The sequence below is a fragment of the Triturus cristatus genome, chromosome 8 (assembly GCF_964204655.1).
Source record: "Triturus cristatus chromosome 8, aTriCri1.1, whole genome shotgun sequence".
NCBI lineage: Eukaryota > Metazoa > Chordata > Amphibia > Caudata > Salamandridae > Triturus > Triturus cristatus.
This window is the reverse complement of record NC_140591.1, coordinates 1,555,160,360-1,555,183,185: the sequence shown is the minus strand read 5'-3', so window position 1 is coordinate 1,555,183,185 and position 22,826 is coordinate 1,555,160,360.

Here is a 22,826-nt window from a genome sequence, read left to right as displayed (position 1 = left end):
GGTTCTATTTTTAACAAGAAGAAGAGACAGTGAAAGGGAGGAAGGACTACAAATGGAAGAGGTGGAGCCTGATGAGAGAGAGGAGACAGTAGGATCAAGGAGTCAGAAAGAAGCAAGTGAGACACCAAAGGGCCTCAATGAACAAAGAGCAGGAGACCACTGTGAATGCCAAAGGGTTTCCTGAGGATGGAAACCTCCAGAGCAGCCCTCGGTCCTGCCACGCCCCTGGAGGAGAGTGGCTATTACAGGTGGGGTCAATGGTATATGGGTGGAGGGCATGGGCTGGGGAAAGTTGTATGGGTAATTAACTAACAATAATTCCCAAACCAGGAGCGGCAAAACAACCCCCTGCATTACACCCAAAAGGATCAAAGAGGGAGTAAGTAATCAGACACCATGACTAAAAGGCAAAAAGGTGTAAGCTTTCGAAAGAGTGAACAACGGTGTTGCAGGGATTCTGCTTAAGCAGAACTGTGCCTGGACTCACAGAACTTCAGATTGTAGGGACAGAGTCACCATACTCCTCAGTAACCAAATCCAACAAGCTCACAGTGCCTACCTGCCCTCCTAACCTTTCCAGAGTAGCAGGTGAATTGACAACCTTTAAGAAACAACACTACTTCCTTTAGGGAACAGTGGAAATAGATCATAACCTTGTTTTTCTCACTCATGCATGTCCATAATAAACAAAGAAAGATACGATGTTAGTTTAAAATATTTATTTGAAAACTATTGTGCCCTATTATGAAGCAACTGTACTGCGGTTATTAAACATATGAGACTGAACAATGTAGTCAGCATCGTAAAAAACTATAAACAATATAGAGCTTATCATGGCAAATGATATATTGCTCTAAGCTTACCCTCAATACGTGAGCATAGGAAATATATTACAAATCTCTAGGATTAGAGCCAGGCCCCCTGCCTGGCCTTGGTAATTAGAATGGTGCACATATTTCATGAGCTCTCCATCCTCTAGAATCCTCCTCTCTGTCTCGTAAGCGGTAAGTCCTTGTTTATATGATAAAGAGTGCTGCACTATAAAACAGCAGATGCTCCATAATGTTATGTGTAAATATTAAGAGATGTGGCTGTCCGTAATAAAATAGGGTCTCCTGTTATTCGACCTTGTACCTGTTATTCAGACTGAATTCCAGGAAGAAGCACTGAATAATAATACAAAGTATTTCTAAAATAATATCATGGCAAAAAATAAACATGCAATGTATAATGTGTGCAAAGTAGAACCAGTTTAAAATGCACAATTAGGCTCAAATAAGGGAAAATCAGAGTGGGCCCTAAAAGGAATTTACCATACAGGAGAAGAAAAACCTGTAGATATGCCTACAGCTGGGGATTTTTTATTTGGTTATGCCATTTGTGTTTGTTTGGGGTTTCTTTAAATTTCTTCCCCTTTCCCCTTTCCCCTCTCCTAGTTTCCGTATAGGTCCCTACATGCAAGGCTAGTCTTCGGAGAGAAAAGCAAAGATTGTAAGATGTGACAGAGTATAATTACAGAGATAGGCCAGAGAAAAAGAACAAAGAGTTAATTAAAAACTTACCAGAGAAGAGTGCTTACCTGTGATTTAATTTCTCTTTTCAAGGGTCTTCAGATGGGGACTTTTTCATCTAAAAGGAAAGATCAGATGAAGAATGAAAGACAATGTGATTATGAGCCCCTCTCCAGACAAACTTCTGGAGAAACCTGTAAAAGGGAAACATTTAGAGACTTATTATAACTCAGTAAGGTGCCACCTAAGGAAAATAAACGACAGACCAAATATTGTGTTAAAGAGTGTTCTTTGCTGTCCATTGATCCCTCATTCAACCTCATGAACAGGTGGTGTCAGATGTGGGATAAAATACATCTGATACTAGATGGAGAAAGTCATTCATTAATTGTCCGGAGGGCAGAAGAAATTAGAATGGGCTATAGACCATTACATTAAAGCCTCAGAGACTGAAAGCAGTGTCTTTCAAGACTCCCTGAAAACCCAAGCAGAATAATTACATAAGGTGTCTGAGGGATAACTTCAGCTGGTCGCAGGAATTACGCAGAGTAAAGGTCTAGTACCCACAGGGCCCATCATTTCCTTGCAAAAATGTACTCCAAGTGATGATCTAGAGGCTTTTCTCCTAAATTTTGAGCGGGCAGCCTGAGCCCCTTCATGGCCATTTGGGAGATTGCCCCATTATCTGTCTCTCTTATTAGCAGGAGAAGCGCAGGCCACTTACCAAGCTGCTAATGCCACAGGAAATATGCCCTACCTGGGGATTAAAAAGGTTCTACCGGAAAGGCTCAGGGTTGATCAGGAAACACATAGGATACAATTTCAGTAAGAGCGAGGCTTACCAGGGGTTGCACCAGGAACTCTATTCTTTAAAATGAAGAATGCTGCTGACTGTTGGTTTACACCCCAAGAAGCGACCAAGGAGGAGATAATGTCTAAAACTTGGAGCAATACATGAAAACCTTACTGATATTCATGTAAAGGTGGTTAAGACAACACCCGTGACTAACACTGAAACAAGCTGTTGAAATGGCTACTGCCGTTACCTGGGCTCAACCACCCAAGAGCTTTCCCAAAAACATAAAAGATCAAAACCTCCACCAGGCTCCCTGACTCAGAGGATCCCGAAGAAGCCTCTGAACTGTCATCCAGAATCACCGAACGCCATACCAATCAACATGAGGTTCTGGACTTTCTTAGAGTCCAGAGGTGTCAGGGAAACAACACCCAAAAGACCCCTGAGTTCCTTCCTGCCTTGGTTCACAAATAAACAGAGACACGGGCTTCTCGATGGTGGCGTCAGAGACCAAGGTTTATTTACTGCACGGACACAGAAGTCATAGGAACCACACAAAGGCAGAATCTAGGAGACTGTTCGAATTGTACAAAGTGGGTCGCTCCTTAAATACACCAAATATGTCTTCAGGCAGCATTGCAAAAATATCTTTCATGCCTAGCCCAGTATCCCAAACAAACAATAAACATATACCAAACGATAATTATTTGTAAGTTTCCAGTGTTCGATCAAGTCTTCATGTCAGTTTTCCATTCTTCGACCGATCCTCCCCATCATAAAAATTGTATCCTCCCCATAGTAAAAGCCCAGAAGGAGAGGAGCAGAGCCAGGTGTAAAAGATAGATAAGTAGGATAAGAGATGCTTGTGGGTCATAAACGGGCATGGCTACTGTCTTCGGCCTCCTAATCGTAATCAGGCCAACGAACACAAGAACCAGTATAGCAGGATTGGCCTCAGGCAAGGGAGGCAGCTTCTGCCTAGTCACGCAGCATCAGCTTCCTTGGACTAAAGCTTACGTGTCCTTAACAAGGTGATTCAGCCAGGGTCATTGCTTGTCCATTGACTATGTGAGGGCAAGAAACAAAATGGATGCCGTATCTAAAATGGATGCCATGAATTTACAACACAATGCCCTATTTCTCAGTGAATCCATGCTCGTAGCACAGCGAAAACACTGTCACATACTAAATGGATCGTTTACGGTTCACTGGTACCAAAATCGTGTCAGTACTACGATACCGAACACACGGGTTCGGATCGCTACAGAACCTCAGACCGTCCTTTTGCCCTTACATAGGCAATAACTTACTCTACGTCAGAATCCATCTCTATATTCATCAGGTCACTGATATGTTGCTGGAGCATTATTCTATCTCGTGGCGTATCTCCTAAAACAGGTGGCCTTCTTACGCATGTTGCAGCACAAAGGCCACATAAGGCAGGACCACACTGAACAATGAGACAGCATGAGAATAAAAATACCAACACAACACCAATGACTATCAGAACCTTCCATCCCCACGCAGATAACAGATTCCAGAACCATCCCATCAGTGACCAATCACCTTCGTCTACATGAATAGAGTCAGCGATCTTGTGTAACTTAGAAATGGAGCATTCCAACCCATATAAACTCGTAACTCATCCTTGGGAATAAACGGAGTGTTATTGACATCCCTAACCATGTCAGTAATTCCCTTTACCAAGGCTCTATTAGCAGAGTTATACCTAGTGGAACGCGGAGGTCGCGGGGGATAGGTCTCTAGAGCATAGGCGAACATGGTCTGAAATGCCCAAAATGATCCATTATAACTAAAGGGCAGAACCAGATAGGGGATACCCTTGTTCATGGTATGTGGTATCAGACCACACACCCAGCAGTTCATTGTATTTACTACTAGTTGGTGTTGGAGCTGAATGAAAGTGTTATTTATAAACTCAGAGCGTCGAGCTTGCTCATGTGCAGGAAAAGGGTGAAAAGAATGAAGAGAAACAACAGTCGGAGAAACAGAAACATGGGGAGGCACTGTAGATGTGACAGGTGCAAAAATCAATTGGATACCAAAAACGATTCCGCCTACCAAAGTTATTAAAACAATCAGAAATGTCAGAGCGCATTGCATCATGAAACATTTGCTATGCAAAATTTCATACAGTTTTGTCTTACGAGCATTTATGACGTTAGCTCGTCGCAGTTCAGGAAGCTCCATCTTCTACAACCGTTCGCAACGGATGGTTTGTACCTGTTAAAAATTGCCTCTGTCTACCCTGGGAGTTCCCAAAATAAACAGAAGAAACCGACCTTGTGTCTGGCCCCCTGCAAGTTAAAACAAGGCACACGTTACGACCCTACGGCAACCCAGATGGAAAGGTGAGAGAACAACAAAAAAAAAGGACAAAAATTATAGAGCAAACTTCCTGACTGAATGGAATGTGATAAGATCAAAACAGTTTTCAAATAGAAAGGTAATTATGCAATGTTATTCGTTCATAGAATGAGAACGTAGGTTATATCTGTACTTTCCGGGTCTTGTCTGATCTTGAAACAGCTGATCTGCAGGTGCAGTAATGTTCAAATCCACAGGTGGCAAATGTTCACTTTGTACAACACTCTATTCAGGGTTCAAAGGAACAGTTCCTGGTGCAGTATCAGAGTTCTGTGTTTCAGTTCGTTTGTCCGTCATGTACTCTGCATCACTGAAGGGGACAAGCCTAGGAACAGGTTCTGTCTCGGATACACCAAATCCCTGTCTAACCCAGTTGTCGTAGGGGAGTGGGAGAGGCACACGCTTCGTATGGGTAGCGTGCACCCAATTTTTCCTGCCAGCCAGGCGTACAGCAGTTCTTGTGGCCAGGAGCACCTGAAACGGGCCTACGAATCTTGGCTGGAGGTTCCGGGTCCGTCCAAAGTTCTGCACCACAACCAGATCACCGGGTTTCAATGTGTGACCTGGACTCTCTGGCAGCTTTGGCAAGGATTCAAATACCTGTTGATGAATATGACTCAATTTAGCAGTCAGGTCAAAAAGGTAATCAATCAACATTGGATATTCGATCTGTTTGAACTCCTTGGGCCTAGGGACTCCCCAGACATTAGCAGGGTGACCAAACACAATCTCATATGGGCTAAGCCCTACTCGAGAGTGTACAGTCGCTCTGGTGGACAATAAAGCCAAAGGCAGTGCGTCTGGCCAAGATAAACCAGTGGAAGCTTGGATTTTAGCAAGTTTCAGCTTCAAGGTACCATTGTACCCCTCAACCAAACCTGCTGACTGTGGGTGATTCGCACTATGGAATTTTTGCTTAATTCCCAAACCCGCACACACACTCTGCATAACTTTCCCTACAAACTCACTTCCATTGTCCGACCATACAATCCGTGGCATACCATACCTGGGGAAGTACTCTTTGAGGAGGATTTTGGCAGTGGACATAGCAGTGTTATCCTTTAACGGATACGCTTCAATCCATCTTGAAAAAGCACAGACTACCACTAGGACATATTTGAGATTATTACATCTGTCCATGTGGATAAAATCCAACTGAATACTTCAAAGGGACAAGAAGGGGGAGCAAAGTGACCAGCTGGGGTTGGGGTTCCCTTGCCAGGATTATGCATCAGGCATACCATGCAATTTTTCACCACTCTCTCCGCACACTTAGTAATTCCATCGTTCTTCCATACTGGAGCTAACATCTTACAGATCCCTTTCGAACTGATGTGCGCCGCTCCATGCGCCATCGTGACTACCGCAAGTACATACGCATCAGGTAGCATCCAACGCTGATGCTCAGATAAATCAATCCAACATCCACTCGAATCCATTTTACCCGTTTTCTCCTTCCATGCATTCTTCTCATTTTCAGTTGCTTCATTCTGGATTGCCTTCACAGGTTCAATCGTATTCTCACACATTCCGGATTCAGCAATCCATCTTGCAGACGTCGCAACGTACATTCGGCTCATCATGTTCTTGGCCGTCTCTTTGGCGACCTCATCAGCAAACGCATTCCCACGGCCAACATCATCCGTAATCTTCCGGTGTGCACTGCATTTCACAATCGCAACTTCATTCGGTAAGGTCAGAGATTCCAACAGGTCATTGACTAACTGTCCATGTTGGATCTTAGTCCCATGGGACGTGAGAAAACCTCTTTCTTTCCACAAGCGACCAAAACTATGTGCTACGCCGAAGGCATACTGGCTGTCAGTAAACACATTCACTCTCTTTCCCTCAGCTAAAACACACGCTCTTGTCAATGCAATTAATTCTGCAGCTTGGGCAGAATTCTGACTCACTCTTGCAGTCTCGACAACCGTACTCAAAGTCGTAACTGCATACGCAGCCGTCACATCACCAGTCTGTAGCTTGAAACATGATCCATCGACATACAAAGTGCCATCTGGATTTAGTAACGGAGTATCTTTTAAATCAATCCTACCTTTTGTCTCTTCCTCAGTTCTAAAACAACAGTCATGGGGCTCTGAATCACTCGACTCCTGAGTAGTCGGCAACAGCGTTGCTGGATTCAATATGCTGCATCGCTTGATCTGAATGTGACTTGCCAAAAGTGTCAGCTCATAGCCTGATAGTCTAGCACTGGTGAGGTGCTGAGTTTTCGTTCGATTCATGAGTGTATCCACAGCATGTGGAACCATGACTACTAACATGTTGTTCATGACCAATCCAGCAGACTGTCGAATAGACACTGCAGCTGCTGCTGTAGCTCTCAAACAACTTGGCAACGCTCTGGCTACCGGATCTAATGTGGATGAGAAATACGCACAAGGTCGCTGTTTGTCACCAAATTGTTGCGTCAAAACACTCAACGCACAACCCTCTCTTTCATGGACATATAGTGTAAACGGCTTACTGTAGTCAGGAGTACCCAACACAGGAGCTGAGCACAACACATCACGCAAATCAGAGAAGCTCTGTTGACATTCATCAGACCATGGCAAAGGACTCGGAACACCTTTTCCAGTCAGAGCCACCAATGGTTTTGCCATGAGAGAAAAATTTGGGATCCATTGTCTACAATATGACGTAATACCCAAAAACGCACGCACTTCTCTCTGTGTGCTTGGTACAGTCATCTGCAAAATTGCTTTGATTCTCTCTGGGGTCAACCTTCTTCCCTCCTTTGACAAAAGATGACCTAAGTAGGTCCCTTCTTGGCAACAATATTGTAGTTTAGAAGGTGAAACCTTGTGATGTAAGTCTGACAAATGACGCAGCAAAGAAATTGTAGCTGTTTTGCAAGTTTCCTTGTCGTCAGCAGCCACTAAAAGATCATCTACATATTGGATCAGAGCAACACCAGGAGGAAGTACAAAAGCATCTAATTGACTTTTTAATGCTTGGCTGTAAATTGAAGGGCTCTCACAATAACCTTGTGGAGCGCGCTTGAATCTGAAACTACGACCACCTAAGGAGAAACCAAAAATATCCCTACTTTCCTCGGCTATCGGAATGCTGAAAAAGGCATTCTTCAAGTCGATCACTGTAAACCATGTAGCTGAGGCAGGAATCAATGTCAATAATGCAGTGATATCTGGGACCACAGGAAACTGAGGAACCACTATTTTATTAACCTCTCTGAGGTCAATCACAAATCTGTAGATTGGAGGTTTGGAAGGGTCAGTGCGTTTCAAAATCGGCAGCACAGGACTATTGCAGACATTTCCTCTAGTTTCTTCTATCACATCTTTCTGTATCAAATCTTGCACGATCAGTAAAAGCGCACGTTCACCTTCATTTGAAATCCGATACTGTGGGATTCGTGGGAATCTAACATTCGCCTTCAGACTCACCACATAAGGGGGAATTTCCAGAAGACCTACATCATTAGGATCAGTCGCCCAAAGATTATCAGGTAGAGAACGCAGCTATGGTGGGAGCTTATCCATCTACAAGTACATTGGAGAGATGACTCTCTTACCCAACGTGAGCTGTACTCCCGAAGGAGAACAGTACAATGTCGCATGCAGGCGTTTCAACAGATCTAAACGGTCGTCAGAATAAGGGGTGCTTCTAGTTGACATGGCCCAACAGAAATTGACAAAGGACCAGAAACAGGGTTGTGAACAGGGGCGCCTGAGAAACCTACTGAAATGTTCGTTAAGCCAGACAAAGGTGCGCCAGGGAGTTTCGCATGCATAATTGAACTTTTTGCCGCACCAGTATCCAACAGAAACGGTTCAACCACGCCTGATGTAGCTACTGCGACATAAGGTCCACTCTGATCAACTGGAACTGATACTACTCCCTCTCTTTGCCTGTGGCTGTCCTAGTACTCACTTTGCTGAACTTCTTCACTACCTTCATAATAATCCTCAACATGGTACTGGGGAGATCTACCTGATTGTGTAGATTGTACATTTAGCTGATCGAAATAATTAGATGGGCGATCAGTCTGTGGAGGCATAGTACCACGTCCTCTACCTCTAAGAGCTTGCATAAACCCACCACGACCTCTCTGAGCTGGGACACCACTAGTTTGTGAGTGCAGAACTGGACACTCATTCTTATAGTGACCCTCCTTTTTACAATAGGCACACTGATTCCATGCTAACTGTTGTCGGGGAAAACCATAGTCCAATCTTTGGGACATCCCTTGCTGGAATTGTGGCTGTTGCTGAAACTGGGGTCGCTGCTGTGAATCTGACTGATTCGAGCGAGGCGGATACGCCTGTTGCAAAAGAACTTTAGTTTTCAAGTCTTTTGTCTTCTTTTCTGACTTTTCCTTCTCTTCTTTTTCTCTATTTTCGTAATACTGAGCAGTTGCAAGTATCTGTGCTGTCGTCGACACCGCCCATGCACTCTCAGAATCCTTCAACTTGTTACTTAGCTCAGGCAATAAATTAAACACAAACTTGTCGACAAACAACCTCTGACCTCCCTCAGTACTCATATCTTGCCCACTGTGGTCTACGAAGGTCTCTTCAAATCTAGTGAAGAAGTCAGAGACGCTTTCGTCCTTCTTTTGCTTGCTTGCTGATAATTTATCCCAGTTGACCCGTAACGCTGGCATCAGCGTTTTCATCAAATTGATTATTCTGCCAGGCAAAGCAGCAATCAGAGGCTCAGGTTTAGCACCACCAACTTTTTGTGCATCTGCCGCTACAATAGCTGGCCAATCACCTCCTAAGGCAACTTGGTGATTCTCATGGCGAATTTTGGCCCATATAGGCTGTGGCACTACATTGCCAAATAGCATTTCGATGTCTGCCAAATTCATGACGCACGCTTGAACTGTCTGGGTTAACTCTTTATAATACCCAGCAGGATTCTTACGCGGATCCGGCAACGCCTGTTTTACTGCTAATACTTCGGCCCGCTTCCAAGGGATGTGTATCCACACTCTATGGAAATGTGCTGGAGCAGCTAAAATACCATTAGCCGCATCAGCTTGAACTGCTTCGCGCCATATCGGCGGAACTTCCCTCATCGGATACTGACCTCGCTTCTTCCTAGTAATCGGAGAACCATCAGAGTCCCTTGGTGCTCGAAGAGGAGAATCAGACCTGTATGCTAAAATCAGTTCTATCGCTTCCTTTACTTCCGAACCTATTACCATTCCTGCAGCGAACCTTTTCTGAATATGTATCAAGTCAGCAGGAACGGAATCTAAGTCATCATCATCCCATTCCTCACGCAAAAGGGAACACATCACGTCAAAGACATAACGCTGAGTTGGTTCATTCCATTGCATAAATGTATCCAACACTCTTCGTGCATCATACTTCACAGCTTTCGACATCCACCTAAGAGCTGTCGAATCTACTATTCCTCGTTCCTGGAGACCAGGAAGCTGACTACGTCTCTGTGTAGAGTCAGAAACGGGTGTCTTAATTAAAGACCTGTAGAGAGGAGTTAAGATATTAGTTACAGAGTCAGTTATTTTCTGACGAACAGAAAGCGGAGTCAGAATGTTTACAGAGTTCGGGGACAAGGAAGCTGGAGCAGATGAAATTGTAAGGGTAGAAGTAGTAGGTAAAGCAGTTTGCGAAACGTCAGGCAAAGGCGGCATAGGCAACCCAGGTAGAGGGGGTGCCGGAGGAACATTAACCACAGGAAGAATAGGAGCTTGAATCAAAGGAAGAGGAACAACTATTCCAGGCTGACCAGCAGCCGGTTGCACAACAGGTGGTAACTGTGGTGCTGTAATACCCTGTGCATACGGTGGAGGTGATCTCAACAGATAAGACAACAGGGGATCCTTTTCAGAGTCCTCTATTGGCTTAGCAGGACACGATGGCAAGGCAGGGTAGCACTTGTCAATCGCCAAATTATGTTCTCTATTCGCTACCTCTATTGCTTTTTCAGTTTCGTTGACATGCAACTGCCTAGCAGACTGCATTAAAGTCAACCCTTTCTCTTTCTGTTCCTTCTTCATTTTTCTAATTTCTCTCTGTCTGGCTTCTTTACGCCAAAAGCGAAAAGAATCGAACATTGCCGGCCGGGCTTTCTTTTTAAACAACTTCACTTCTAGATTGTCTAGAATTTCAGTTTCAAAGCTACCATATGGTGGCCAACTAAGGACACCATCTTTCCTGGTGTAACGGACCCACACTCCATTATAAGTGATAGGACCCACACCATGTTTACAATAGAGCTCATATGTAGGAGTTCCGATCGGAGGAACCGGACACGAGTCCTCCAACCGGGAATCCCTGTTACAACTTAACCAGGACAGGAAACAATTACTACGGCTAGCCATTACAAACTAAGGACAAATTCTAACCAAAATGCGCAAAGAACTTAGGCCTACCAAATGAACCAATACCAAACCAAAGATTATCTTAACAAGAGCAACCAGTGATAATCTACAAATCCAAAACAAACGTATCCAGAGAACAAAAGGATTATCCGAACAAGAGCAACCAATGATAAATCCTTACAAGAGCAACTAAGAGCAACCAAACTGGGCGCGACCCACTTAATACTTAACTGAAATGTCGAAGACGTCACCAAGGAGAACCCGTCTACATCTCGCCGTACTAAGGTCTGCACCTCGGGTCCAAGACAGGGCGACAGTCAGGGCAGCGGTCCTCTGTAGCCGTCTGGGAGCAGGAACCCTCGTGGAAGAGATAGTCGGGCCACTTTTACGACATACAGGGATCGATGAAGCGGGGTACCCCCCTCCGGAATCTTCACACGAAGCTCCTCGAAATCTTCAGGCTTTGGACCGGTACCGGTTGACGTCGCCCCACATTGGGCGCCAAAATGAGGTTCTGGACTTTCTTAGAGTCCAGAGGTGTCAGGGAAACAACACCCAAAAGACCCCTGAGTTCCTTCCTGCCTTGGTGCACAAATAAACAGAGACACGGGCTTCTCGATGGTGGCGTCAGAGACCAAGGTTTATTTACTGCAGGGACACAGAAGTCATAGGAACCACACAAAGGCAGAATCTAGGAGACTGTTCGAATTGTACAAAGTGGGTCGCTCCTTAAATACACCAAATATGTCTTCAGGCAGCATTGCAAAAATATCTTTCATGCCTAGCCCGGTATCCCAAACAAACAATAAACATATACCAAACGATAATTATTTGTAAGTTTCCAGTGTTCGATCAAGTCTTCATGTCAGTTTTCCATTCTTCGACCGATCCTCCCCATCATAAAAATTGTATCCTCCCCATAGTAAAAGCCCAGAAGGAGAGGAGCAGAGCCAGGTGTAAAAGATAGATAAGTAGGATAAGAGATGCTTGTGGGTCATAAACGGGCATGGCTACTGTCTTCGGCCTCCTAATCGTGATCAGGCCAACGAACACAAGAACCAGTATAGCAGGATTGGCCTCAGGCAAGGGAGGCAGCTTCTGCCTAGTCACGCAGCATCAGCTTCCTTGGACTAAAGCTTACGTGTCCTTAACAAGGTGATTCAGCCAGGGTCATTGCTTGTCCATTGACTATGTGAGGGCAAGAAACAAAATGGATGCCGTATCTAAAATGGATGCCATGAATTTACAACAGAATGCCCGATTTCTCAGTGAATCCATGCTCGTAGCACAGCGAAAACACTGTCACATACTAAATGGATCATTTACGGTTCACTGGTACCAAAATCGTGTCAGTACTACGATACCGAACACACGGGTTCGGATCGCTACAGAACCTCAAACATCACAGCCCCCTGCTCCCAATGAGGGGTCACATTGCCTGGTTCTGAAGAAGTAAAAAGGTGAAAGAAGAACCCATGGAAATAAATTATGCGCCTGATCCATTTACTTCACTCAGAAAATGTGATTTAGTTATTATGTGAGTTCACAAATCAATCAGAAATGGGTCACAGTTTATTGGATTCGGAATGTAGATAGTCTGTAATCAAAGATGATCTGGTTCTACCCCAGCAAATTATCCCTAATAAACAAGTTTGAATCAGATGCGTTCATGGTGACTAGAAAACGTAGCCCATAGCTAAAATAAATATGAATTTAAATGGCCAAGAAAGTTGGGGTTCTCTGTAACCTCCCTGAAGATGTAATCTTAGGCACTGATCACCCTCAGTTTCTTACCCTCCTCAGAAAAACCCTACGAGCAGCACAGGTGAAGTTGAGCATAGCCCCTTTTTTGTGTGAGAAACTAGATAATCACCCATCCTTTAAGGATACAAAATCCAAGAAACAGAGATGGGAACAAAAGAGAAAAGGACCCTCCCTAAATGCCTTAGTAATACAAGAGCCCTGGGAATTGGATCGCAACTTCCAAGCAGCACAACTAAATGATCCAACCATTCAATAAGCCTGGCAAAGGGCCCTCCAAGAGAAAGGAAAGCCTCCCCAGGGAAATCCATCGTTTGAGATAAAAAAAAAACAGGCTGCTATACTGGATAGCGGAAAAACATGAGGCTACTAGTTCCAAATACTTTCCGGAATCAGATATTATTCTTAGCTCATATCTAATTTCATGGCAGGACATTTAGGGGCTGAAAAGACAGCACAGGAAACAGTAGCTCAATTATATTACCCAGGAATCCTATCCCAACCAAAGAAATATTGTCAGGAATATGAGTGAAGTCAAAAGAAAAACCCCTACCCACCTCCTAAGGGTCCCCTACAGAAAATGCCTATCATTGGGAAACACTTTGAAATAGTAGGCTTAGATTTAATTGGACCCTGACCCAATCGAGTAAAGGACATAAGTATATATTAGCCCTGGTTGACTACATCACCCTTTATCTGGAAGGGTTTTCCCTTAGAGAAACCACTACCAAGATTATAGCCTAAGCGATAATTGAACTCTTCTCTGGAATGGGTTTCTAGAAGGAAGGTCCCCCTTTGTGTTCTGGTTAATGAGCCAAAACTGTAAATAATTAAACATTAAGCTTTTAAAAACATCGGTGTTTCACCCTCAAACAGATGGGTTAGTGGAAATATATTATGGGAGCTTAAAACTGACTCTCAAAAAATACTGACGGGGAAATGAAAAATTGGGACCAATTACTCCCCTCAGCACAATTTTGATAAGGAATCAGAATCAGAGTAGTTTAGAATGTTTTCCCTTTGAACTACGCATAAACCGTAAACCTTGCTCAGTATCTCTGGGGAAGCATGGGAGAGAGATTCACAGGAAGAGAAGGAATCTGTTAGACTGTACATTCCAATTAAAGGCTCCACTAGAGAAACTCAGGGAATTGGGCCTTAAACAAACTCTACAGAGAAAAATACATTTTTATAATAAAGGTAAAAATTGAGGGATTTAGAAGTTGGAGAATGGGTACAATTACTGTTACCCAACTATCATACCAAAATGAAATCTGAGTGGCAAGACCCATATAAGATCAAGTTACGTACAAGCTACAGCTTACAGGAGGACGGATTCAATGTATCATATAAATTTGCTTAAAAAGTGGTTAGGACCTAGTCCAGCAGTGGTTCAAATCACCACCTAGATAAAGCTTTAATGGAGCACCCTTAAAATATTACTATGAGCGACACTGTAATGACAGAACAAAAGAAAGAGCTCTACAATTGTTTGTCACCCTTTTTAAAGGTGTTCCCTGATCTTCCAGGGAGAATCCACTCATACAATTTAAGGAACAGTTGTCAAGCAGCATCTCTACTAATTACCTGAGGCCAAAAGGAGAGCTATATAAGAAGAGCTAGAGCAGATGTTTAAATTTGGGGCCACTGAGCCTTCAACTAGTGAATGGTGCTCCCCCATTGATAATGATATTGACTCCATCTGGTCATCTCATGTATGTGAGGTGAATCATGTATTGTTAAGGGTGGCCCATGGTATATCATCATTGAGGCCGACTCTATGGCTAGAAATTTTAAAGATCCACTGCTGTTCCTTTCGGAAAAGGGCCTCCTTGCTGATCACTGGAAAGGCCTGCAGAATTGTCCACGTTAGGTCATTGGCCGTGTGGTTCTTCTCCACAAAATGGGTGCACATTTTGGTGTTAGTCTTTTTGCACCTAATGTTACTTCGGTGTTCGGAAATTCTGATCTTGGCTGGGCGTGTCGTCATGCCGACGTACATAAGGTCACATGGGCACTGAATTAAATAGATACAATTGCGAGTATTGCAATTGGTATGGGATTTTTGTTGCCAAGTTAAGGCTTCCGAAAAATTAATGTACCTGCTTGTTTTTGTTAGAGCGCAGGCGGTACATTGTCCACATGGGTGATGGCCTGTAACAGGTGGGACGGTGGGGATAGTCTGGGTCTAGTGCTAATAAGCAGGCTTTTCAAATTGTCAGTCCTTTTGAAAGCAAATCGGGGCTTGGGGATTTGCCAGTCTCCTACCGACAGCAGATTCCAATGTTTTTTGATGATTCTTTGGATGGCGTTTGATTCAGGCGTGAAAGTGCTTACACACGTAATTAGATCAGTTTTGATTTTTTCTGTGGAGGTAAGCAAGGCGTCCCTGTTAGTATTACGTGCTCTTTTGTAGGCCGTTTGCGTGATTGCCCTCGGATATTCTCTTTGAGCCAAATGGCCTGTAAGGTCATGTGCCTGTGTTTTGAAGTCCTCCAATGTACTGCAGTTGCGTCGGAGTCTAAGATATTGTCCATATGGCAAGTTATTACGTAAAGCCTTGGGATGGAAACTACTAAAAAGTAGTGGGCTATGGCTGTCGGTGGGTTTTTTGCAGGTTTTTGTATTCAAACCCATCGGGGTTTTGAAAATGAGCAAATCCAAGAAAGGAAGCTCATGGACTGATGAATTGGCCGTGAAACGTAGATAGGGGTTCAGGCTGTTGACCCAAGCTACAAACAGGGGGATGGAGTTCAAATCCCCTTTCCAGAAAATGAGGATGTCATCGATATACCGTCGCCAAAAGGGTGACGTTCTCCTTATAGATGTTAGTCTCAGTTAAGATGTGATTAGCTTCAAAATGTGCCAAGTAGAGGCATGCCAGGCTGGGAGCGGAGGTGCTCCCCATCGAAGTGCCCTGGACTTGATGGTACATGAGGTCTTCGAATTGGAAGTAGTTTTTTGTTAGGGCAATCTCTGCACACTCCATGATGAAAGAAATTGGTGTGGGCGAATCCCATGTTTCTGCTCGAAGTACTTCTTCCACAACATCCAGGGTGGCCCTCTGAGGAATGTTAGTGTAGAGGGCCTCTACATCCAAGGTAATAAGTGCATCCACACTGGTACCAGTTTCATTGGCTTGTTTAATGATGTTAAGGACATCCCTTGTATCGAGTAGAAAGGTTGGGGTCTTTTGAACCAGGGGGCGTAGAAAGTGGTCACAGAACCGTGAAAGAGGTTCCAGAGCAGAGTTGATTCCTGACACAATGGGCCTCCCAGGTGGAGGTAGAACACCTTCGTGGATTTTTGGTAATGTGTAGAAGTACAGTATACGGGGATCATTGTTCATTAGGAACTCTGACTCGTTTTTCGATATCCAGCCTTGTGTTAATGCACTGGTGACTAGTGTTCTTATTGTAATGATCAGTTTTTTAGTAGGATCCTCTTTGATTTGGACGTAATACCGTGTGTCACTCAGTTGTCTTAGGCATTCTGTTCTGTAGTCAGGGGTAGACATAATAACTATAGCTCCCCCCTTGTCTGCCTGTTTGATAGTGATCGTCGTGTCTTTGCTGAGATCAGTTATCGCCAAGTTTTCCAGGCGGGAATTGTTGTGGAAGGTTTTTTTCTCTGTCATGGCACTGATGTCCTTGATGACTGCTTTTTCGAAAGCCAGAATTTCCGGTGGCACCATAGCAGAGGAGGGCGTGAAGGTGGAGGGTTTTCGCATGCCTGAATCCGATTGGGAAGAGAAATTTTGGCCTTTGAAGAAATTTCTCAGACGAACTTTCCGAAAAAGATCATGTATTTCGCAGTGAGTCCTGAATTCATCGCGTTGTGGTGTGGGCACGAATCCAAGCCCCTTGGTAAGGACCTTTTCTTCTGTCTGGTTTAGTTGCCGATCTGATAGATTCACTATCAATTTTTCTTGCCTCTGTGACTCCTGAGTTCCATCGGGCCTTGGTCTGTTTGGTCCTGCCAGTGGACCTGTTTTTGCTGATTGTAGCCGCCTCTTCTTCTTCCTCTGCCCCTGCCCCAGCCTCTGCCTAAAAAAGGATGTGGCATAAAGGGGTTGAAAGGTAATGGTCCCTGTTGGAAACCAGGTGGTTGCCACATGTGTGGACCTGGAAAAGGGGGCATAGTGTAGGTGTACTGTGGGTTAGGCGGGCCGTGTTGTTGGTAATGTTGTTAGCCTCTCCAACTGTCGGTGCTGGAATTGCTGCTGTTGGAAGTAGTTCTTCGACGGGAACTGGTGCTATCATCTGACGAGTAATCACTTTGTGCTTGTTGGAAATCATCTTTTAAATATGGGTAGATTTTTTCTTTATTAAAACGCCCAATGTCTTTCTGAAGTTTGGTATTTTTTGTCGCATTAGGAAATCCTTATTTTCAGCGATTTCACTGTTGATTTCAGATAGCTTGGCCTTAAAGGCCGCGATAGTTATAGTAGCTTTCAGTGCTCCTTCGGCAACGGTAATCTGGATGATTAAATCGTCAGCCAGGCGTTTTGCTGTCTTGATAATCAGTATCAACCAGTCCCTAGTGCACTTCCAGGCAACTAGGGACCATTCCTCCTTGAATTGCTTATCCTCAAGAAAAATTCTTGGCATATTCGAGACAATAAGCCCATTGGGGCTATATTGGCACGTAGATACTCGGTCATGATTGCTCCGTGCATGATGATCTTCATCAATTGACGTTTCATGTTGGTGATGCTGTTCCAGTCATTGCCCAGGCTAGTGGTGGCCATAGCTCCGTCTGCATCTAGTAGGGACGGTGTTCTTAGAATTTCAGACACAAGGTCATCATCAAAGGATAGTCCCTGGTATTGTTCCATGGTCGTGGATGTCCAAGAGAGGGGGGGGGGAAAGGGAAAAAGGTAAAAAGAGCGGTAAATTTCCGCTAGCCAACACGGGCTGAGGTTCCACGGCTGAGCCGCCGTACGTAAAGACTTCAAAAAGGGAGGAACCAAGAGCTTTTGTACTGAGGTCCTGCACAGTGCTCCAAGGTATAGTGAACAAAACCAGGAGTGCAGTTCCTCTGGGAGAGGGGGGGATAAAGGAAGGAGAGCGATTAGTCTCTATAGAATGCCCTCACACACCTAGCAAGGTGTCATGCTGGACAATGTACCGCCTGCGCTCTAACAAAAACAAGCAGGTACATTAATTTTTCGGAAGCCTTAACTTGGCAACAAAAATCCCATACCAATTGCAATACTCGCAATTGTATCTATTTAATTCAGTGCCCATGTGACCTTATGTACGTCGGCATGACGACACGCCCAGCCAAGATCAGAATTTCCGAACACCGAAGTAACATTAGGTGCAAAAAGACTAACACCAAAATGTGCACCCATTTTGTGAAGAAGAACCACACGGCCAATGACCTAACGTGGACAATTCTGCAGGCCTTTCCAGTGATCAGCAAGGAGGCCCTTTTCCGAAAGGAACAGCAGTGGATCTTTAAAATTTCTAGCCATACAGTCGGCCTCAATGATGATATACCATGGGCCACCCTTAACAATACATGATTCACCTCACATACATGAGATGACCAGATGGAGTCAATATCATTATCTGCCTGGCTTGCCTACAGGTGATTTTCTGATGACACCATACAAATAACAACAATAGTCTTGTAGTTTTTTAGATCTCATGTGGCAAGACCCACCGGCTTAAATCACCGGTTTTTCACCTTCAATAAGACTCTGAGGCTGCTTTACACCACCCATGCGTCACTGTATCAGACACTTGCCTGCAATCTTCATTGCAATATATAGCCCGCAGAATCACTCCCCAGGGCGTCTTTTCACGCCGTTTTGTATTTCATGCTCAACTACCCCTTTCTGTGGGACATTACCTATCCTTGTCCCTTCCCCGCATTGACCGCACAATAAAGTTTTATTCATTTTCAAGATGGCCGCACAAGTTCGCGGTCTAGTCGTCTGCTCTCGTACGTGTGAGCACTTCCTTTATCTTGTACACACCCCTGCCGGCTTGCTACGGAAGCCTAAGCCTCGATAGGATCTCGGCTGTGTGCACGCCCCAATTTTGTAAGTACAGTGCGTTTCTATGTCAGTAATTGTGTACGGCAGTCTGCAGGTTTCTCACCGCTCTCCTTAACTTTTTCAGGGCGAGCCCTCTACGGCCTCCAGGCGAACCCGTACAGCATTTTCTGTCCCCCAGGGGGTGAGTCTCCCCGCATGGGTCTCGTAGCCATCGGCACTTGCATTTTTAAACACCTTCGTTTATCTCCTTCAAAATCACCCGCTTCTCGGCCTTTGAGGGCAGCGATTTTACACGTATTTCGGCCTTCCCCCCTTGTTTACCATGCTTACAAATGAGCTCATAGACCTGGGGACGACAGTGCACTGTAGCTATAACTTGCCTGGCCACACATTGCGATCCCATGCCATATAGCACTTCGTGAAGCAATTCATAGCATTTGGCACATATGGTGGTTTCACAGTATTATGTAGTTGGTAACACTTATGCGATTCAGCACGAACTCCACCTGATTAGTCTTTTAAATGGACAGTTGTGTGAGCACCCATTTAAACATGCTAATATGAATCACACTAGGTGCACGGTTACCCACGGGAGCCAGACAGCACCCAATTCAAATGCTGAAATTGTTGTGTGTTTGTGTTGTCCTTCTCTTTCTTTCTTTCTTTTAGGTACCGCAACAGTGGGTCCACTCCCCTTAGGGACCCAATGGACTCGCTTGGTGATGTACTAATAATTTTTCAATCACCCATTATGTAGTAGAGTATATTTTTGGAGCACTTTCTCACTTGGTCCTGAAGAATTGCCACCGACCCGTACTGGGCATAGGGCAAGAAATATGTCGACCTTTCTACTTCCCTGGGGAAAATTATAATCCCTCGGGGGTCACCGATTTTAATTAGGCTGGTATACCACCAGAATAAAATGGTTCATTGATTGGCAATACCATACCTATTTTAACCCACCTCACTACCACTCACTACACTTGTTGCACCTACCCCCACGCACCCATACGGCTGTCTCTAAAAAGATCTCCGATAAAGAGCCCCTCTGCGGGAGCCCGTCTGGCATTGCAGCGCCGGCCCGACGAGGAGCACAGCCCTATGATGAAGCATGACACCTTGCTAGGTGTGTGAGGGCATTCTATAGAGACTAATCGCTCTCCTCCTCCCAGAGGAACTGCACTCCTGGTTTTGTACACTTAGAATCGAGTCAGGACCAAACACTTTTGGACTTAAGAAGCACCCATGGGAGCACTGGAGTACTTGAGTTACCTCACCAAGGGAAGCTTGGTGCATAGTTGTCTTTTGGTGTCGGGTCGCATCGTTGATTACCATGGAAGCTGGCGAAGAACTGCTGCTGCCGTGAAGAGGAGAAGTGTCCGAAGAGATCCAAGCCTGGATCTAGGATGGAAGGAACCTGAAATCAGAGGGGACAGAGTCTGGGTCACTTGCCAGTCACCTAGGGCAGGATGGACCAATGCCCACAGATGTCGGGTGCTTCAGGTGAGTTGATGGGTGCCTTGACTCTTCAGCCACGCAGTCCAGGAGGCATCGATGAAGTCCATGAGCTGGATTCAAGCTGTCCCACAAAGTCTGTTGAGTGCTGCAGTGTCGACGATCAGATTGGACCCAACAAGCCTTGGCAACGGCAAGTCATGTGGAAAGAGAAGAAGGATGTCGGTACAGACCAGCAAAGTCTGAGGGACTTACCGAGTGAAGGTAAGTCAGGGCACATCTAGAGCAACCAGGGAAGTCTAAGAAGAAGAGGAGTTGCCTTCATGGGGACCCACTAGCCAACGGGCTAGCGATCGTGAAGGAGCCTTGAGCAGTCGCACTGGAACCCGGCCCACGGGTCACTCGCGGAGTGGAGGCCGGAGATCTTCAATGCAGTCTGTGCTCTAGGCTGGGGCTACTCAGAGCCCAAAGCAGAACTTCAAGAATGAACAGGAAGTCTATGTACCAGCAATAGTACGCCGTGCCAAGGGGTCACGGTTCCTCGTCACCCACGATATCCATGGGCCTCAGCTTTGCTGTGGACTCAGGTAGCCTCGGGGAAGTCAGGAAATCCACCTCTGGTGATGCAGAGACTTCAGCATTCAACGGGAGCTTCGGAATTGCAGACCAGACAGTTGCTTCTTTGGTACCTGCCAAGCAGGTGATTCACTCCTTGACCCCAAGGGAGTTTTCGTCCGTGTTGTAGTCGAAAAAGAAAGTCAAAGGCCCAGGATATATATTGCAGAGTTTCATCCAGGGTAATCTAAATTCGCGAGGACTGGGTTCCCATACTTATACTAAGTTTGGGGGTTGGACATACTCTAGGGACCCACCTATGGGAGGGTTTGGAAAGAGGGGTGGTTACACCCATTCCCTTTGTCCAGTTTCATGTCAGAGCAGGGCCAGGTAGCCCCTGCAACCGGTTTGAACTGGACTATGCACAGGGACACCAAATGTGCCCCCAGTGCAGGACTTCAAAGCACTAGAGAGTGCTCCCGCCCAGCCCCAATACACATCTGCCTGTCTGGGGAGGTGGTTACACCTCCCTGGGACAGGAAACCTTTGTTCAAGCCTCCCCTGCCGGAGTTTCGGTCAGCAGCAAGAGGCCAGACCCATGTCTGTGGCAGAGGTATCCATTTTGTGATGCCAGGGCTCAAGAAAGTCCTACCGGGTTAGACCAGTGTGAACATGTCTTTCCCTCTAGAAGGGTGGAATGCTACCCCCACCGCCAGAACTGGCAGAGGGGTAGTATTCCAAAACATTTGACACTAAACACGACATGTTTCCGTGCAGCCATCCCAAAGTTAGCATTTACCGCAAGGTTATAATGCACTTAAGAGTATATGGTCAGGCTGCTCCACAAACAGCATCAGAGGAGGTACTCCGAATGCTGCAGAGGGGCTCTGCTCATGCAGGGGCACCCTCTCACATAAAAACCAAGCACTCTGCCTTCAGGATTGTCAAGGCCTGCCATAGGAGTGACGTATAGGTTTTATATGTGTGTGCAATGGTAGTGATATAGGTAGCCTATACCACTATAAGGGGTGCAAGCACACCCTTACCCAGGCTGCAGTAGCAGACCTGTGGTGCCATTTTGGAGTGCTTCCCAGGGGTGGCATAATACATGCTTCAGCCCTTGGTAGGCCTCTGAGGTACCTATGCCCTAGGTACATAGTATTCCATATACTAGGGGCTTATAAGGCGCTCCAGAATCCAATTAGATATGTACCTTATGTGCATGCAAACCATTTTAGAGAGGAAGCAGCTAGGCTGTGGTCCTGATTAGCAGGGCCACAGCCAGACTAAGGTCGAAAAACAGTGAAACACCAGCAAAAAGTGGGGGTACCCATGTGAAGCAGATCCTACTCTCCTACACAACCCCCCCCCCCCCACCAAATGCAGGGACATTACACTAACCTTGACCAGTTGAGTCTTCATGTTCTAAGTGGAAATACCTAGAGAGTCCATCTGCATTGGCATGGTTACTCCCAGGTCTATGTTCATCTGTAAAGTCCATCCCCTGTAGGGAAATGGCCCACCTAAGCAGTTTGGGGTTTTCACCCTTCTTTTGTTTTAGCCATAAAAGGGGCTTATGGTCTGTCTGAACAAGGAAATGAGTACCAAACAAGTATGGCCTCAACTTCTTCAGAGCCCATACCACAGCAAAGGCCTCCCTCTCAATGGCGGACCAACGTTTCTCTCTAGGGGTCAACCTTCTGCTTATGAAAGCTACTGGCTGATCCTGACCTTCATCATTCAATTGTGACAGAACAGCCCCTACCCCCAATTCAGATGCATCTGTTTGGACAATGAACTTCTTGGAGTAGTCAGGACTCTGAATAATGGGAGCAGTGTACATGGCCTGCTTCAGGTCATCAAATGCCTTTTGACAGCTAGCTGTCCACTGAACCTTTTTGGGCATCTTTTTTAGAAGTAAAGTCATTCAGGGGTGTCACTATTGATCCATACCCCTTGACAAATCTCCTATAATACCCATTCAGGCCTGAGAAGGCTCTCACCTGAGTCTGGGTA